Source organism: Mus caroli, unplaced genomic scaffold (assembly GCF_978045245.1).
Source record: "Mus caroli unplaced genomic scaffold, Mus_caroli_1 scaffold_19, whole genome shotgun sequence".
Taxonomy (NCBI): Eukaryota; Metazoa; Chordata; class Mammalia; order Rodentia; family Muridae; genus Mus; species Mus caroli.
The window spans coordinates 63,258,151-63,273,581 of NW_028227274.1; the positions used below are offsets into that span (position 1 = coordinate 63,258,151).

The window sequence follows — 15,431 nt, forward strand, 5'->3', positions numbered from 1 at the left end:
TTGGGTGTGGGAAAACTTGGACTCCAGTTTGGGAAGGCTCTGGAACCTTTGACTGTGGTGTAGCTAGCAGAGGAGTTGACGGGGATGTGTCTTAGTTGAGGTCACTCTTGCTGTGTTGAAACATCCTGACCAAAAGCAACCTGGCGAGGAGGGGGTTTATCTGGCTTACACTTCTGCACTGTATATCTATTACTGTAGGAACTCAACAGGACAGGAACCTGGAGGCAGGAGCTGATGCAGAGGCCGTGGTGGGGTGTTGTTTACTGGCTTGCTCATCATAGCTCACTCTGCCTACTTTCTTAGAACCTAGGACCACCAGCCCAGGGATGGCATCACCCACAGTGGGCTGAACGCTCTCCCACTGATCACTAATTAAGAAAATACCTTACAGCTGAATCTTATGGAGACATCTCTGTTGCGGTTCCCTCCTTTCAGATGATTCTAGCTGGTGTCAAGTTGACATAAAGGAGCCAGCACAGTGGACTTGGAGGATGAGAACTGGTTTGTGTCTGTGCAAGGTCTTTGCTTCCTGACCCGCTAATATGTGAGGAGCTCTGCCACGTGCTCTCTCTGCCATGGACTCTCCCATGCCTTCCTCACCACGATGGACTCTGTCTGAAGTGTCAGTGCCTGTCAGGTATTTTGTCTCAGTGATGAGAAAACACACACACACACACACACACACACACACACACACCTTCCCACTCTTCAGGTCTCTGGGCCCAGTAACAATCCCCTGCTTCCTGCATGCCAGATGGATTGGATGGTGTAAAGAACATTGAGTCAGGCTGAGAGATGGCTCAGCAGTTAAGAACACTGACTGCTCATCCAGAGGTCCTGAGTTCAAATCCCAGCAACCACATGGTGGCTCACAACCATCTGTAATGGGATCTGATGCCCTTTCTGGTGTGTGTGTGTGTGTGTGTGTGTGTGGAATATTGGGTCAGGCAGCAAGGATACGAAAGGAAAAAGGTTGTAATGAGAAGCATATGAAAAGGAGGGAAGCTGGGGCTTCTGATCAGTTCCTCTCAGGACTGCGTTGGGAGAAGATGGAGGAAGTGGACTCCGATTGGCATTCCAGTCGTGCCATTTCCAACTGTATGATAAAAGATTGAAGTTACCTCATGGAGGGCTGTGAGATGGAATGAGGCGACTGCTCAGCCCAGAATGGGCATCTGTCTCTTCATTCGCCAGATGCACCTCTCCTCCTTGAGCCCATTGCTCCTGAGATCTCACCACTTGGTCTGGTTTATAAATTGCATGGATGGAGCTTGGAGGTTGTCTTGCTTAGGGTTTCTGTTGTTGTTGTTGTTGTTGTGATGAAACACCATGACCACAGCAACTTGGGGAGAAAAGGGTCTGTTGGGCTTATACTTCCATAACTGATGTTCACTACCAAAGGAAGTCAGGACAGGAACTCAAGCAGAGCAGGAACCTGGGGCAGGAACTGGTACAGAAGTACGGACCAGGTAGATGATTGGTGTCCTTAGTCACTCGTGACGCACCTGTGAAGTGTTCTATGGAGACTTGAAATGCCAGAGGTGGTTGTTAGAATGCAGGAGGAAGGCATGCTGTTTGAGTCACAAGCTCTTCCCAGACTCCCCTGGGGCTTTGGAAGAGCAAAGAACAGGGTGGTGATTGGTGGGCAGAGAGCCGATAACCAGAATTTACATGCTAATGTATTTAACAGAGGACAGAGCCAAGGCTTCCAGTATTTGGGGGCCTGGAAGGAGAGTTGGGCTTAATTTATTCCTTTTACTTAAGAAAATGACTAGTTGTCCACAGGGACAGGACATGACCTAAAGGAGATGCCCCAGCATAGAGGGCAGCCCGTGGCTACTGGCTGGAGGTTTGGGTGCAGCGAGTAGTGTCTTCCGTTCTGTTCTCTCTGAGCTTTTGCTCAGATATATCTTCCATGTACTTTATTTCCTAATTTTCAAGGCATTTAGAAATGATGTCAGCCTATGAAAACACTTACCATGACCTATTGCCCAATGTGAGATAATACCCCGAGTGGCCTCTTCAGACCCTTCACATTTACCTAGAGATACGCCGTTGACTAGGAACGAAGCCCTTGAGACCCTTTTCTCTCTGCACACTCACGCGCAAATCTTTCTATCTATTTTAACAATATTTCATGTCGTCTGAAAAATGTGTGAACAAAGTTTTCGAACTTGAGAGACTTTTCAAAGCAAGGCCTGGGGAGTTGCTCGAGTTTTGGGCCTGTGTCGCCCTCTAGTGGTAGCAGGCTTTGGCTGAAAGCTGTCATCCTGCTGGAGGGAGGCAGGAGTGCATGGTATAGAAGAGGTAGTTACAAGCTCTGGTAAGTTGCTGAAACAGAGCTGAGTGCGCTTTTAAGCAGCTATGGTCCTTGAGCTGCCAGTTTGTCCCATGGTAGACAGAGAGTTCAGATTGGTGCACCTTTCCAGATGAAGCCCATTTAGGCTGGGTGAACCACCGAGCCTACTGTCGCTCACTGGTGATCATTTGCTGTTGCTGACCCTTCATTCCTCCAGTGTTTCCTCCAGTCTTTGTCTATTCGGTCCTCACGCCCTGTGTATCTCCTCAGTGTCCCACCATTTTCTGTTCTCTTGGAAGCTGAGCAGTCTCTTCCTGAAGTCACCCCCTTGTAGAGTCCCCTTCCTGTCCTTTGTATCTTTTTCTCATCTCTCCTTTTATTTTTTCCATTTGTGTTTTTCTTCTGTCTTAAAGCTTCACTTCCCTTTGGTCCTTATGCCATCAACATCCCTCCCTCCTATGCCTCCTCGCTGCTGTGCCTGCCTCCTACCCCTCCCCTCCTATATACATGGCTCCCTCTGGGGTCTTCCTGGCTCCACTCCTGTGGAAGCCTCGATGTACACATACACTGCACTCCGTGACCCTTGACCTCTTTAGCTTCAACAATCTATACATACCACATTTCAGGGAGCCTCGTTAGGCCTCTTTGTTCTGGTAACATCTAAAATGTAGATAGATCTGAGACCTCCTAGTCAATGGTCTTCATTCCTTTCTTACTTGAGATTCCTACTTGGAAACAGAAAGTTGGACCTTGGCATACTCTGGGCCTAACTTCTCACTCAGGTTCCCTCAGCACAGACCCCTAGGTCACCTCTGCAGCTCAGACTCAAGTCCCCTCTTATGAATAAGCAAACAGCCGTAGGTCCCTTGGAGAGATTCCAGCCCTGGTTAGACTTTAGTTCCCTATTATTCCAAAACCCTGTCTGATCCACAGCTGCCACAGTCCTGTCAGACATTTTCTTACACCTTTAAGGTAATTTTGTCAGTTTGGAGAAAGCCATTTCACACTTTCAACGTGTTTTTTTTTTTTTTTTTCTCTCTACCCACATCATTGACTGATGTCTTTGTTTTTTACAACATTGAGAAAGAGAAGTCTGGTGTTGGTAGGTCAGTCTTGGCTTTCTAGACACAAGGCCTGACCTTCCTGCAAACAGCTCTGGCTGGGCCATGCCCTATCCAAGGAGACATCTCAAGGTTGTCACTCCTAAAGTAGGCTCTTCCCATTGTCCTGTCTAAAAAAAGTCCCCAGTTTTGTTTCTCCTCAAGATTCTTCCATATGATACCCAACAAACCTCACAACACATAAGTGATGTAAGTCCAAAATCCATGTTCTGGGCCTGGAGAGATGGCTAGGCCATTCAGAGCACCTGTTGCTCTTCTGGAGGACTTAAGGTTCAGTCCCAGCACCATCATGGTATCTCACAGTTGTCTGAAACTTCTCCAGCCTTTGTGAGAATTACGTGTCTATGGCACACAGATACAACGCACACAAGCAAAACACTCAGACACTGAAAGCAGTTTAAAAATTTTTTAGTTTTAAAAAATGTTTATAATATTTGTATGCGTATGTATGTATGTATGTATGTATGTATGTATGTGTGTGTGTCACATGTGTGCAGGAGCCCTCAGAGATCAGAAGTGGGTAGCAGATCCCTTGGAGGAGTGACAGTTGGTTTGGGGCTGCTATTCGGATGCTGGGAATGGAACTCGGGTTTCCTACAAGACTAATGGGTACTCTTGACTGATGAGCCACCTCTCAGACCCTTAAGAACAAATCTAAACAAACAAACAAACCCATTTACTGGCTGGTTTTGTGTGTCAACTTGACACAGGCTGGGGTTATCACAGAGAAAGGAGCTTCCGTTGGGGAAGTGCCTCCATGAGATCCAGCTGTAAGGCATTTTCTCAATTAGTGATCAAGGGGGAAAGGTCCCTTGTGGGTGGGACCATCTCTGGGCTGGCAGTCTTGGATTCTATAAGAGAGCAGGCTGAACAAGCCAGAGGAAGCAAGCCAGTAACATCCCTCCATGGCCTCTGCATCAGATCCTGCTTCCTGACTTGCTTGAGTTCCAGTTCCAACTTCTTTCAGTGATGAACAGTAATGTGGAAATGTAAGCCGAATAAACCCTTTCCTCCCCAACTGCTTCTTGGTCATGATGTTTGTGCAGGAATAGAAACCCTAAGACACCCATGTTCCTTAGCCACCACTTTGTTTCACTCTTCACTCCTTAGAAAGTGCTGACCATTGGACAGTACATCCACCACCCGGCCCCTGCTTCCTTTCCTCTTCTTCCACATCACATCACTGGTTTCTTTCCTCTTATCTTTCTACTTGCCGGTTCCCATTAGGTTGACCGGGGTGACCAGTTGTCCCTTCTTAGTTGGCCACATGTCCTCCTCACACCAGACCCATTTATTCATCCCAACATTCCTTGTGACTGGTAGTAAACCTCTTCCAGACAGCTTAAGAGGTGAGAGGATCTTCCCTTTGAAGTTGTTTTGATCCAGGCGATAGAGACAAGTTTCCATGTTCCCATGCCTACATTGTGGCCCCTGAGCCAAAGATACAGGCACCCATGACAATGTGAAACCTGTTTGCTTGTTGTTTGGTTTTGAGACAGGGTCTTGCTACATTAGCTCAAGATAGTGTTCAACTGAGAATATTCCTATCTCCATCTCGTAAGTGTTAGGATTACGGGAGGATAATATAACGTCTGGCTCACTGGGGGGCTTGAGTTCCAAGATAACAGGTCTGTTACATAAACAATGAAATCCTAATTCCTAAAGCCCGTTCCTTTCTCCACCCTCATTGCCTACTGTCTTATTCATGCTTCGTCAGATTAGCTGGTGTGAGGAGGGTGGGCAGTTTGGGGTGAGCCTCTCTTTCCCAACTTCAGTGGGCAGACATGGCTCACTCTGATTCTTTTTGTTTGTTTGTTTTTGTTTTTCGAGACAGGGTTTCTCTGTGTAGCCCTGGCTGTCCTGGAACTCACTTTGTAGACCAGGCTGGCCTCGAACTCAGAAATCCGCCTGCCTCTGCCTCCCGAGTGCTGGGATCAAAGGCGTGCGTCACCACGCCTGGCTCACTCTGATTCTTAACCAAGGCTCTGTGCTGGGGTGTGTAACCCTGCTCTGTGTGGCACAGTGTGGCGGAGGACACATTGAAATGCCTGGAGCATAGGATGAAGTCCAGGCTGAAGTCTGGGAGGCTGAGGGCACTGGAAGCCTTACTTTCTCCTGGCTGAACTTGGCCTCTGGGTCGCCACGAGCGCTCTCACTGTACAGTTAATGATTCCCTACCTACAGTAACCGCTCCGCTGAGTGCGTCGGATACAGTGTGGTTAGTTCCACGCTGTGGAGCGCCTGTCACGCATGCATAACAGGCTGTGCTTGGGAAGGGGGTGAGTTTGGTAGGAGGTGAGAGCTGCTTGCAGCGTTTGTTTTCAAAACAGAATTCCAGATGACGCATGTGAGATTAAAAAAAAAATAGCCGTGTGCCTTATCGTCTTATTCAGCATGTATATGTGTTGTGGGTTCAGCTGTGATCACTGATAAAGTCCTAAGAAGGTGCCCAGTGGGTTGTTTCTGCTGGGTTACAAGGGAGTCCATGCTGGTATAGTTCCCTGGCACCAACAGAGAGAGGGACATGTAGTTTCAATGACAGTCATGTGCCTTTGGCCTCCTTGTGCAACTGCCCTGAAATTCGAGTCCAGCAGTGTCTCTGTCCTGGCTTGGGATCAGATAAAAGAACAGAGACTCACAGTGACTTCATCATTTCTCCTGGCTGCCTGTCTCCTACCTCAGAGCGCTTAACTTTGCTTCAGCTTTCCAGCCTGTGACCCTGCTAATTCTGTGACTCTTTAATAAACTCATTTGTAAACATATTATTATTTTTTTATTATCTCTCATGTGTGTATCTGTGGCCTGTGTGTCCAGGTGCCCTCAGAGGTCAGGAGTTGGATCCTTTGGACTAGAGTTGCACAGGTTTTTATGAGGTGCCTGACGTAGATTATGGGAACCAAACTCTTGGAGGAGCGCAGGTGCTGTTAACCACCAAGCCGTCTCGCCAGCCTCTTGTAACAAGCTCTTAAGATTTGTATGCAACAAGCTCATATATGGCTCTCTTAGCCCATCCGCTCAGGGCTGTCTGTTGGTGGCTGTGGCGTGAACAGCTAATATAGTAGAAGACGCATGCCCACTGTTGGTTCACCAGCCTTTGAACTTCTGTGCCCAGTTACTTCTTCCTCATAGGAACTTAGAAAGAATTCTAGGAGCAGCAGAAGGAACTTCAAGAAACGGAAAGCAAAGGGGGACCAGCACCTCCTGGGAGCACAAAGGGGGAGCAGTCGCTAGGGCCTGCTCACCCGTGCTGAGCTTTTAGTAACTGAGAGTATATGTCTACACAGAATTCCAGGGTAATACAATATGTAGTTTGGCCAAGAGGCAATTACTTTAATTGTGACTTGAGTAATACTTACTGACTTTTAGAAAGGCACCGTTAGCCTTTTCTCCCCATCCCGACTGCTGTAGGCTGAGTAACCCCTAACCCAAACAAGCAAAATCAAAAAACGCTGTGCCAACACGGCCCCACGAGCTGGAAAACCAAACAGTCTGGAGATGTTTTCTGTCCAGAATTTTTAAAATTATGATCGTGTAAAATTACCTTCAGGCTGAAGGTAAAGCATGTTGAGCACGTTGTGTTCAACATGTGCATGAAGTTATGTGTTCCGTGGGTGGATTTTGTGTTTAGAACCGAGTCCCATCCTCAAGATGTTTATTGTGAATCTGCAAATACACCAGAAAGCACAAACAAAACACTGAAATACACAACACTCTGGATGCATGCCTTTTGAGTGAGGGTCATTCAACCTGTAATATCCATTCACTTGACTCTGTTGAGTTGTTTTAACTACACACACATACACACACACACACACACACACACACACACAGAGAGAGAGAGAGAGAGAGAGAGAGAGGGTTTTATAGTGGTTCTTTTTGACAGTCATTAGAGTGGGAATTGGGAAGGGACCATCAATGGAACACCTTTGGGATGGCTTCCACCACTGGTCTGCCACAGAGGAATGGCTGCAATGGATGTTGTGTTTGAGTGATTACATTACTTCTGCAGTGCTGAATTTAGCTCAACGTGCAGCTCTGTGAAAGAGTAAACACTGCCAGGTGTGGCTTGAGTACATCTGTAACCCTAGCAGTTTGAAATCAGAAGCAGGAGGATATCAAGTTTGAGCAGCACCCCTGTACTCTCCCTCACTTCCCATATAGCCAGCCCCCTGTCTCAACTACACAGATTAAAACAGTTTTCCTGTTTGGTTGGAATGTCACAGAAGGTGCCCAAAAGCCTTAGCTTTCGAAGCTCTTGTTGTTAGGTAGGGTATGATTAAGTGGCTCCAGCACGGTTAATTATCCTATCACGTACTCTGGGGTCCGGGTGTGTAAGGGGTCATAATAACAGTCTCAGAGTTGGGAGCTCAAAGGAGTCATGGAGAACAGTACTCGGCAGCTGTGGTGCCATTACCTGTGCTGGGCCTTTCTGAGCATCTTTGGCTTTGAGACTTGGGAGCCCTGTGCCTCAGGAGACTAGAATAAGTGAGCAGCTCCCTCAGTGTATAGCTCATGGTAGCTCAAACCTAGGCCAATTCGTATTGGCTTGAAAAGCCATCAGGCAAGCTCTGAACTCTGGCTGGAGTAAGTCTCTTTCCCCTGTGCATTTCAGTCAGCTCTTTCTCCTAGATGCCTGGCACCTGGGACTCAGGACACCTCAGGTGAACACCTACCTGGAAGGGACAGTCCTAACAGCCGGGAAGAAGTTATTTTTGCCTGAGCTCTTTGGGAGACCATGTGTTCTGATTCTGGAGTGCTGATGGGTTTCTATGCTTAAGTAAAGGTTCCTGTTGATTTTACCTGGATTGGGGCTGGAGGGGACGGGAGGAGGGCTCTCCGCTTTGAAAGCTTGCCCACATGTTTCCCCCTTTCATATTTATGCAGTTTGAAAGTTTAGAAGGTTCTCTGTGGTCTCCACTGAACCTTGCCCTGCAAAGTAGATACCATTTCCCTTTTATAGCGTTGGGACTCAGGAACTTCAACACAAATATTCTTTTTGTTTGTCTGTTTATCAGGACAGGGTTTCTCTGTGTAGCCCTGGCTGTCCTGGAATGACAGGATATCCTAGTGTAGATTAGGCTGGCCTTTGAACTCAGAGATCTGATTGCCTCTGCCTTCCAAGGACTGGGCTAAAAGGTGTGTGCCACTACACCCAGCTAAGGAATTTATTCTTACTGCCCTGAATTTGGTGGGCTGATGTGAATCTTGACTCCAGATCTTCTTAGTTCAGGTCATAGCGTGCAGTGATGATTGAGCTATGATGATGAACATAACCATGTATTAGGTATGGAGTTAAGCTCCTGTACCTCTTAATTTGATTACCGTTTTAGAGAGTTTCTTAGAGCACAGGCTGGCCTCAGTTCATGTTGAAGCCAAGGCTGACCTTGAATTCCTGGCACTCCTACCACACCTGGCCTGTTTTTTTTTTTTTTTTTTTTTCTTGTTATCTTAATGCCCAAAGTGCCTTGAGCGTACTCTTGTCTTGTATGTGAAGTAGATTACCCTAAAGGCTGCTGTCAGTAACCAGGACTGGCTCACACAGCAAGTATCCAAAAGCCATTGGGAAGAACTGGAATTCACATCACCCTCATGACACATCCTGAGTTGGATGTAAAGGCCCCACCCTGACCCAGCCCATTTCCCCTTCCCAATTTGGGAATGCAGGTGTCAAATACAAAGAAGTGGGTTCTGGGCTCTTCTAGTTTTAATTTGGCTGTTTTTGTGATCCATCAGTTCGAGCAATTCTGTTTCCTTCAGAAAATGTCAGAATTTGGGGCTGGGAAGGTGGCTTGGTGGATAAGCTGTTGCACAAGCATGGGGACTTGTGTTTGATCCTAGCACTCAGGTTAAAAGTTTACACGCTGCTAGTGTTCCACAGAGAGATAGGAGATGGAGAAAAAAAGAGTCCTCCAGAACTTGAGGGCCAGCTTGCCTAGTGTACGCAGCAAGGAGCAAAACTCTTACACGTCGGAAGGTGATGACCACACATGCGTCATGGCCTCTGCACCCACACGTACAGGAGCAAGTGAACACACATGTCACACACACACATCACACACAACTTTCTTTTTTCTAAAGGTCAGAACATCTTTCTCTCTTTTTTTAAAAAAATTGGTTGTCGAGGGCTGGAGTGGGGTGAGCGAGTTTTTTGTATACCCAAGACTGGCCTTAAACTCACTGTAGCTAGAATAGCCTTGAATGGATTCTCTTGTCCCAGCCTCTTGGTTGCAGAGGTAGGTCACAGGCTGTCTCCTCCATTCCCAATTTATGGAGTGCCAAGGCTCAAACTCAGGTTTCCTGCATGCGGTGCAGGCAGACTCCCAGCTGAGCTACATCTCTCGTCCGAGTCTCACGCTTTACCCCAAATCGCCCGCTTCTGCATCTCTGAAGGCATCGGGTTGGGATCCTTACTTGTTGTTTACTGAAGCATACACCAGTGAGGCAGAGGATGGGGAAGGGCGAGTGTCTGTTCCTTTAGAGCTGAGAACAGGGGTCAAAAACCAAGCAGCATTAGCTGCCTTCAGAGCTCCACAGCAGCCCCCCCTGGCTTTGCTGATACTCTTTCCAAGTGCGGAGTGTTCCCTTCAGGCTGTAGTTTGCTATAAGCTTGTTTGTGCCTCTTGGGAGCCAACAGTGCTGAACTACTGTTATCTGTGCCTCCCTTCTTGTCTGGGTCGCTCTTCTGAATATAAAATTTATGTTGGTACAAAGGCTGTTGAACCATAATGAGAGATAAAAACCGCTTTGTCTTCCTAGAAGCTGTGTTAACATGGGCTGTGAGATCTCAGGTTCTGTTCTCAAACTTTTTGCAGAGCCTGACCTCTGGCCTAGTTGGACACAGCCAACCTCTTTCTAGTAAGTTCCACACGGCTTCTTGGCGTTTCTTGCGGCACTAACGCACTGAGTTCCCTTCATTGGCATTCCTTGTGCGTAGGCTGGAATATTCCTCAGCCCTTGATTTGTGGGCTGGTTTTGTTTTTGAGTCACACGTTTTTTGAGAAGAAAGTCAAAGTCAGGTGAGATGTGGAAAGAAAGGGAGCCTGTCACAGGCAAGATGCTCTCGGGTTGTCAAGACAGTCACCGCGTGCATTTCTCTGCACCATCGATGTCAATACCCCTAGTGCTGTTGTCCAGAGAGCTGTTCCCACCTGTGGCTAATTAAGTGTGGCTGGGTCCCCTGTTGGGCTCATCTCTTTACCTTCTAAAGAATGAAAAGAGGATTTAAATGCAAACTCAGTTTGAAACTCTTTGTGACTAGAGGTAAAAGCAAAATAATAAAATAAAATAACAAAGATTACTTACAGCTCTCACGCTGAGGGTGATTCATATTTATTATTGTAGATATTAATAGCTCTTTCTGGGAAGAGTTCCTCATCTTTAGTCAGCTTGAAAATCAAGAGCTTCAGGGAGATTCCCTCTACCCTAGCAGAGAAAGTCGAGTCTCCAGTAAGGTTCTCTGAGCATGTTCTACCACTGGGTGGTGATAGTGTCTTCTGGATTTATCTGCTGATAAAGTATTCATTCCGCACTATCTGCTACCTCGGGTGGCTATATGTAGTGTCGTCTGTTGGCCAGGAGCTCTACCAGCAGAGTTGGAGGGGATTCACAATGAGTCACGGATGCATAAAAGGTTGCAATCAATGTTGTCTTCAAGAATTTAATTTGGTTTGCTGTGCAGGATGCAGGAGAATGAGAAGGCCAGGACCCTGGCAGCTCCGGGCTGCAGCGAGTTTGTGTGCCAGGAAGACCCTCAGTGCAGTGCTTTGTAGTGGAGGAGACAGTGACAGAGGAAGACAGGACAGAGGAAAAATGTACAGGTTACAGCCAATGAAAAATGAAAGAACACTCTAGAGCAGCGGTCGTCAATCTTCGGAACACTGTGACCCTTTAAGACAGCTCCTCATGCTGTGGTGACCCCCAACCATAAAGTTATATTCATTGCTACTTCATAACTGTCATTCTGCTACTGGTATGACTCGTAATGTAAATATCTGCTATTTCCAATGGTCTTAGGTGAGCACTGTGAAAAGACTGTTTGGCACCCAGAGGGATCTCGCCCCACACAGGTTGAGAACCCATACTCTGGCAGGGCCTAGGGATTCCAAGAAAGTAAGGCATTAAGATATGTGGACTATGAAGACAGGCTACTTAGCTACAGCACTGCCTAGAACTTGTCTTTGGGCATATTTTTAAGTATGTCATTGACTCCTTCAAAGTATATGACTGAGAACTAGACATGCCATTCACAAGGGGTCAACTGTTGCTGGGCATTAATTAACAAATTTATATATAGTTATTTTGATAAAGCAGTTAAACACTTTCTCATTTATACTTTATTTTGAAGTTTTAGTGCCTGCTGTCGTCGTATGTTTATATAGATAAATATAAAAGGGTGGCAATAAGATATGTATTATTTATATGTTTATAAATATAGACAAATATATGATGGACAACTTGACAAGAATGTGTGTGTGTATGTGTGTGTGTGTGTGTTTATAATTAGAACCAAATGCAGGGCCTTGTGCATGCTAGGCAAATGCTCTACGACTAAATTATACCTCTTTTGTCATAGACTGGAAACATGGTTAGTATGGAAGTATGATTTAGCAATACTTACTAGATTTCAAAAAGCAGGAAACACTGCTTCCGTGGGTTCAGTGCCCCTTCAAGTCTGGAAGTATACTCTGATTGTCCTCTGAGGGACAAATGTGTCCGTGTGATTGATGGCCCATATGGCACAGAGCTTCTTCACTCATTCCTGTGGCATTAGGTGACACACCGTGTCATGTGTTCCATCCACGTCAAAGGGCAGGGAAGGAGTTCTGTCTTACCAGCAGAAATTGCTGGCACAGTGGGGGATGGGGCTCTGTGAGGAGGAGGAGGAGGCAGGCCGCCAGGCATCAGTGGGAACTGGGTTTAGTAGTTGGGAAGAGAAGCTTAGGTCCCTGAGGGTGGCGAGAAAACCCCCAGAGTCCTGAGTCTAGCCTCCCGTCCTCCCATCCTCCCATCCTCCTGTCTCCCGTCCTCCCGTCCTCCCATCCCTGCTTCTTAAGGCTGCCACTTCCATCACGGTGATGGCTCTTCCTCCTTTATCCCCAAATCTCCAAGGCATGGTTTTGTTGCTACTTCTTTAGTTGCCCCATTATCATTTTCAGTAGATCAGCTTCTCTGTCCCCCCACCACATCCAGTACTGTTCCTTGCCAGTGCCTGTAAGTTTGGATTTTTGCATTCACCTTGTGACTACATTGGGAATGCCCATGGCGCATGACTAGGGGGTACAGCTACCCCAGGAACTTTCCTTGCGAACCCCAGAGGCAGGAACTGAACTGAAGCAGAGGTCCTAACAGGACGCTGCTTACTTGCGTGCTTTCTGGCTTGCTCAGTTGGTTTTCTTGTACACCCTAGGACCACCTGCGTAGGTGTGGCACTACCCACAAAGGGATAGACTCTTCTAATCTATGATCAATTAAAAATATATCCTACAGACTTGCCCACAGGCCAGTCCTATGGCAACATTTTCTTGATTACGTTTTCTTCTTCTTCCCAGTGGTAATCATTGTAATCAGGGAAAAAAAAATTAAAGTAACACATGCTTCTGAGAAATAAGCAAAAAGAACAGAAAAGAGGATGCTGGGGGTGTAGCTCAGTTGGCAGAGTGTTTGTCTAAGACAGATAAACAGCCATCGCAGTTTGATTGCTGGTACCTTCTGGACCTATGTGGTGGCGCAGGCCTATAATCCCAGATTTGGGGCAGGGGGTGAAGGCAGAAAGGTGAGAAGTTCACAGTCGCTTCTCAGCCTCACAGTGAGTTTGCGACCAGACAAACAAGCACATACTACACAAAGAACAAGGCACAAAGTAAGAAAGCCTTGTTCTGGTTTCTCAGGGGCCGATGAAGGAGAGGATGGTTTCTGTCTGCATTGCTTAATGATCGATGTAGCCAGCCTGTGTTTTGGTGGAGCCTTTGATTGGTTGAGTTGAGACAGCTGGGCTGGAGAAGTCCAGCTTTTGGACAGCTGTGCAGGACAGCTGTGCATGCTCATTTGTCATCTTGTGCCTTTCGAAAGCTGGGGGCGCAGGGGTAAGGGGCTAGGGGTGGGCTCATGAAACCACAGCTGAACTGCCAACTTTGGTGTGTGGCTGCAGTTTGGCATGGGATGTCAGTGGTGTGGGCGGGAGTGGATCCAGGTGAGAGGTTGGTAAGCTATGCAGATTTGGTTAAGGCCAAAGTATAAAATTTCTACTTAGCGTTATACCGTTTGTCTTGCCAGTAAATGTTGGTTCAGTGTTCACTGTACTGGACAAGGTCAAGAGCAGAGGCAGGGACCAGTTAGGAGGCTGTCTAGGTCATCCTGGGGAGAGATGCTGGCAGCCTGGATTAGGATTGGAGCATCTGAAGGTTGCTGTACCAGTACTTAGCCCCAGAGGGCTCTGGACCAGCTAGGGTCAGGTGTGTGGTCTTTCAGCTGCGTTGAGGAAATTTTGTCAGAGGGAGACATATGGAAGGTTCTATTGCAAAACCTAGGGCTTCTCAAGTTTTTGGTGGGTGAATTTGCGACTCGATTAGCATCACAGTTTCGGATCCCACTGTTGTCTCACAAAGAGCCATCTGAATAAGGAGATTCAGTCTGTTCCCTTGTCACATCACAAAGCTGGTTTGGTGATGTCTGCTATGAAAATTCCAATCAGATGGCTTCTTTGTGTAGAAATCAATGGATCCTTTTGTCTGTTCCTTTCCATTTTTAGTGGTGTATTTTCCATAGTTCTCTCTCTATGGAGGAATGCCCTTCTGGCATAATGTGTCCTTTTTTTTGCCACAGAGCTGTGCTGCTCACTGCAGCCTTGTGTGCTGGCCTGGCCTGGGCCACACTCAGGTCTCTACAGGAGCGAATGCAGGTGTAGTAGCCCTGTTTCTGAATTGTCGCGCGCTTTTCCGAGATCACCAATGGCTTTAAAGGAAATATGGAGCATGTCATCTGGTCCAGGTGACTGTCGTGTGATTACCAATAACTTGGCTCTGATGAGAGTGAAGGATGGAGAGTGGCTTTGTGGGCTGAAGGACCTGGGATAGAGACCTAGTTTCCCTGTGGCAAACCCCACCGCCTTTTGGCCTTTGGGTGAGGCAGGCGGATTTCTGAGTTCGAGGCCAGTCTGGTCTACAAAGTGAGTTCCAGGACAGCCAGGGCTATACAGAGAAACCCTGTCTCAACAAAACAAAACAAACAAACAAAAGACCTTCTCTCTCTGAGCTTCAGTTCCTACAGATTTGGGAGAATGAACTCTTGGACAAGCAAAGGTGGAAGGTGTGTCTAAGCAGAGCCAGCATCTCATAGCAACCAAGTTTTGTTACGGACACTGCTTTGGCTCATGCTAGTTATGACGAGAGGGTAGTGTTAGCAGGATTGGCGATGGCACTCCAGGATTGGTGATGGCGCTCCCTCCTTCGCTGTTTATGTCTATTGCCTTGCATGGGGAGGAGAACGTGCTTTAAAAGTGGGAGAGACAACATGAGGACTGTGGATGCAGGTCATTCAGTAGATGCCTATCTAGCCTACAGGAAGCTCTCCGTTTGATCCCCAGCACCACGTAGAAGTTGATATGCCAGCACACACCTATAATACCACCATTAAGGAAGTGGGAGGGTCAGAAGTCCAGGGTCATCCTTGACTGCAAGGCAAGTTCAAGACTAGCCTGAGCTACTTTGGACCTCGTTCCACAAATAAAATAACAGTACATCATTCAGATTGGGGAACGCAGGACCTCTTCATTAGTAGTATCACAAAGGCCACTGGGATAGTTGGGGTGGATTTTTTTTTAAAGGCCTTTTGAGCTATGTAATAAAACAGTACCAAATTCTGCTAATGGCACTGGCATAGGCCAGTGACAATATGAAAAAACTGAAGCTTTCCTTTAAAGGTGGTTTGTTTGGTCTTTTGGAAAGTGCTTAAGTCATACCGTGTGGTGGCGATTGCTGATGGGAGCATTCTTCCTCTGGTCAGAGAGCAGGAGC

General features: G+C 47.0%; 1 protein-coding gene across 3 annotated transcripts in view; it reads left to right on the forward strand.

Moving 5' to 3' along the window:
* The window catches only part of Nedd4l (NEDD4 like E3 ubiquitin protein ligase), a 324,332-nt gene that overhangs the window by 62,508 nt on the left and 246,393 nt on the right, over positions 1-15,431 (forward strand). The window lies entirely within an intron of this gene.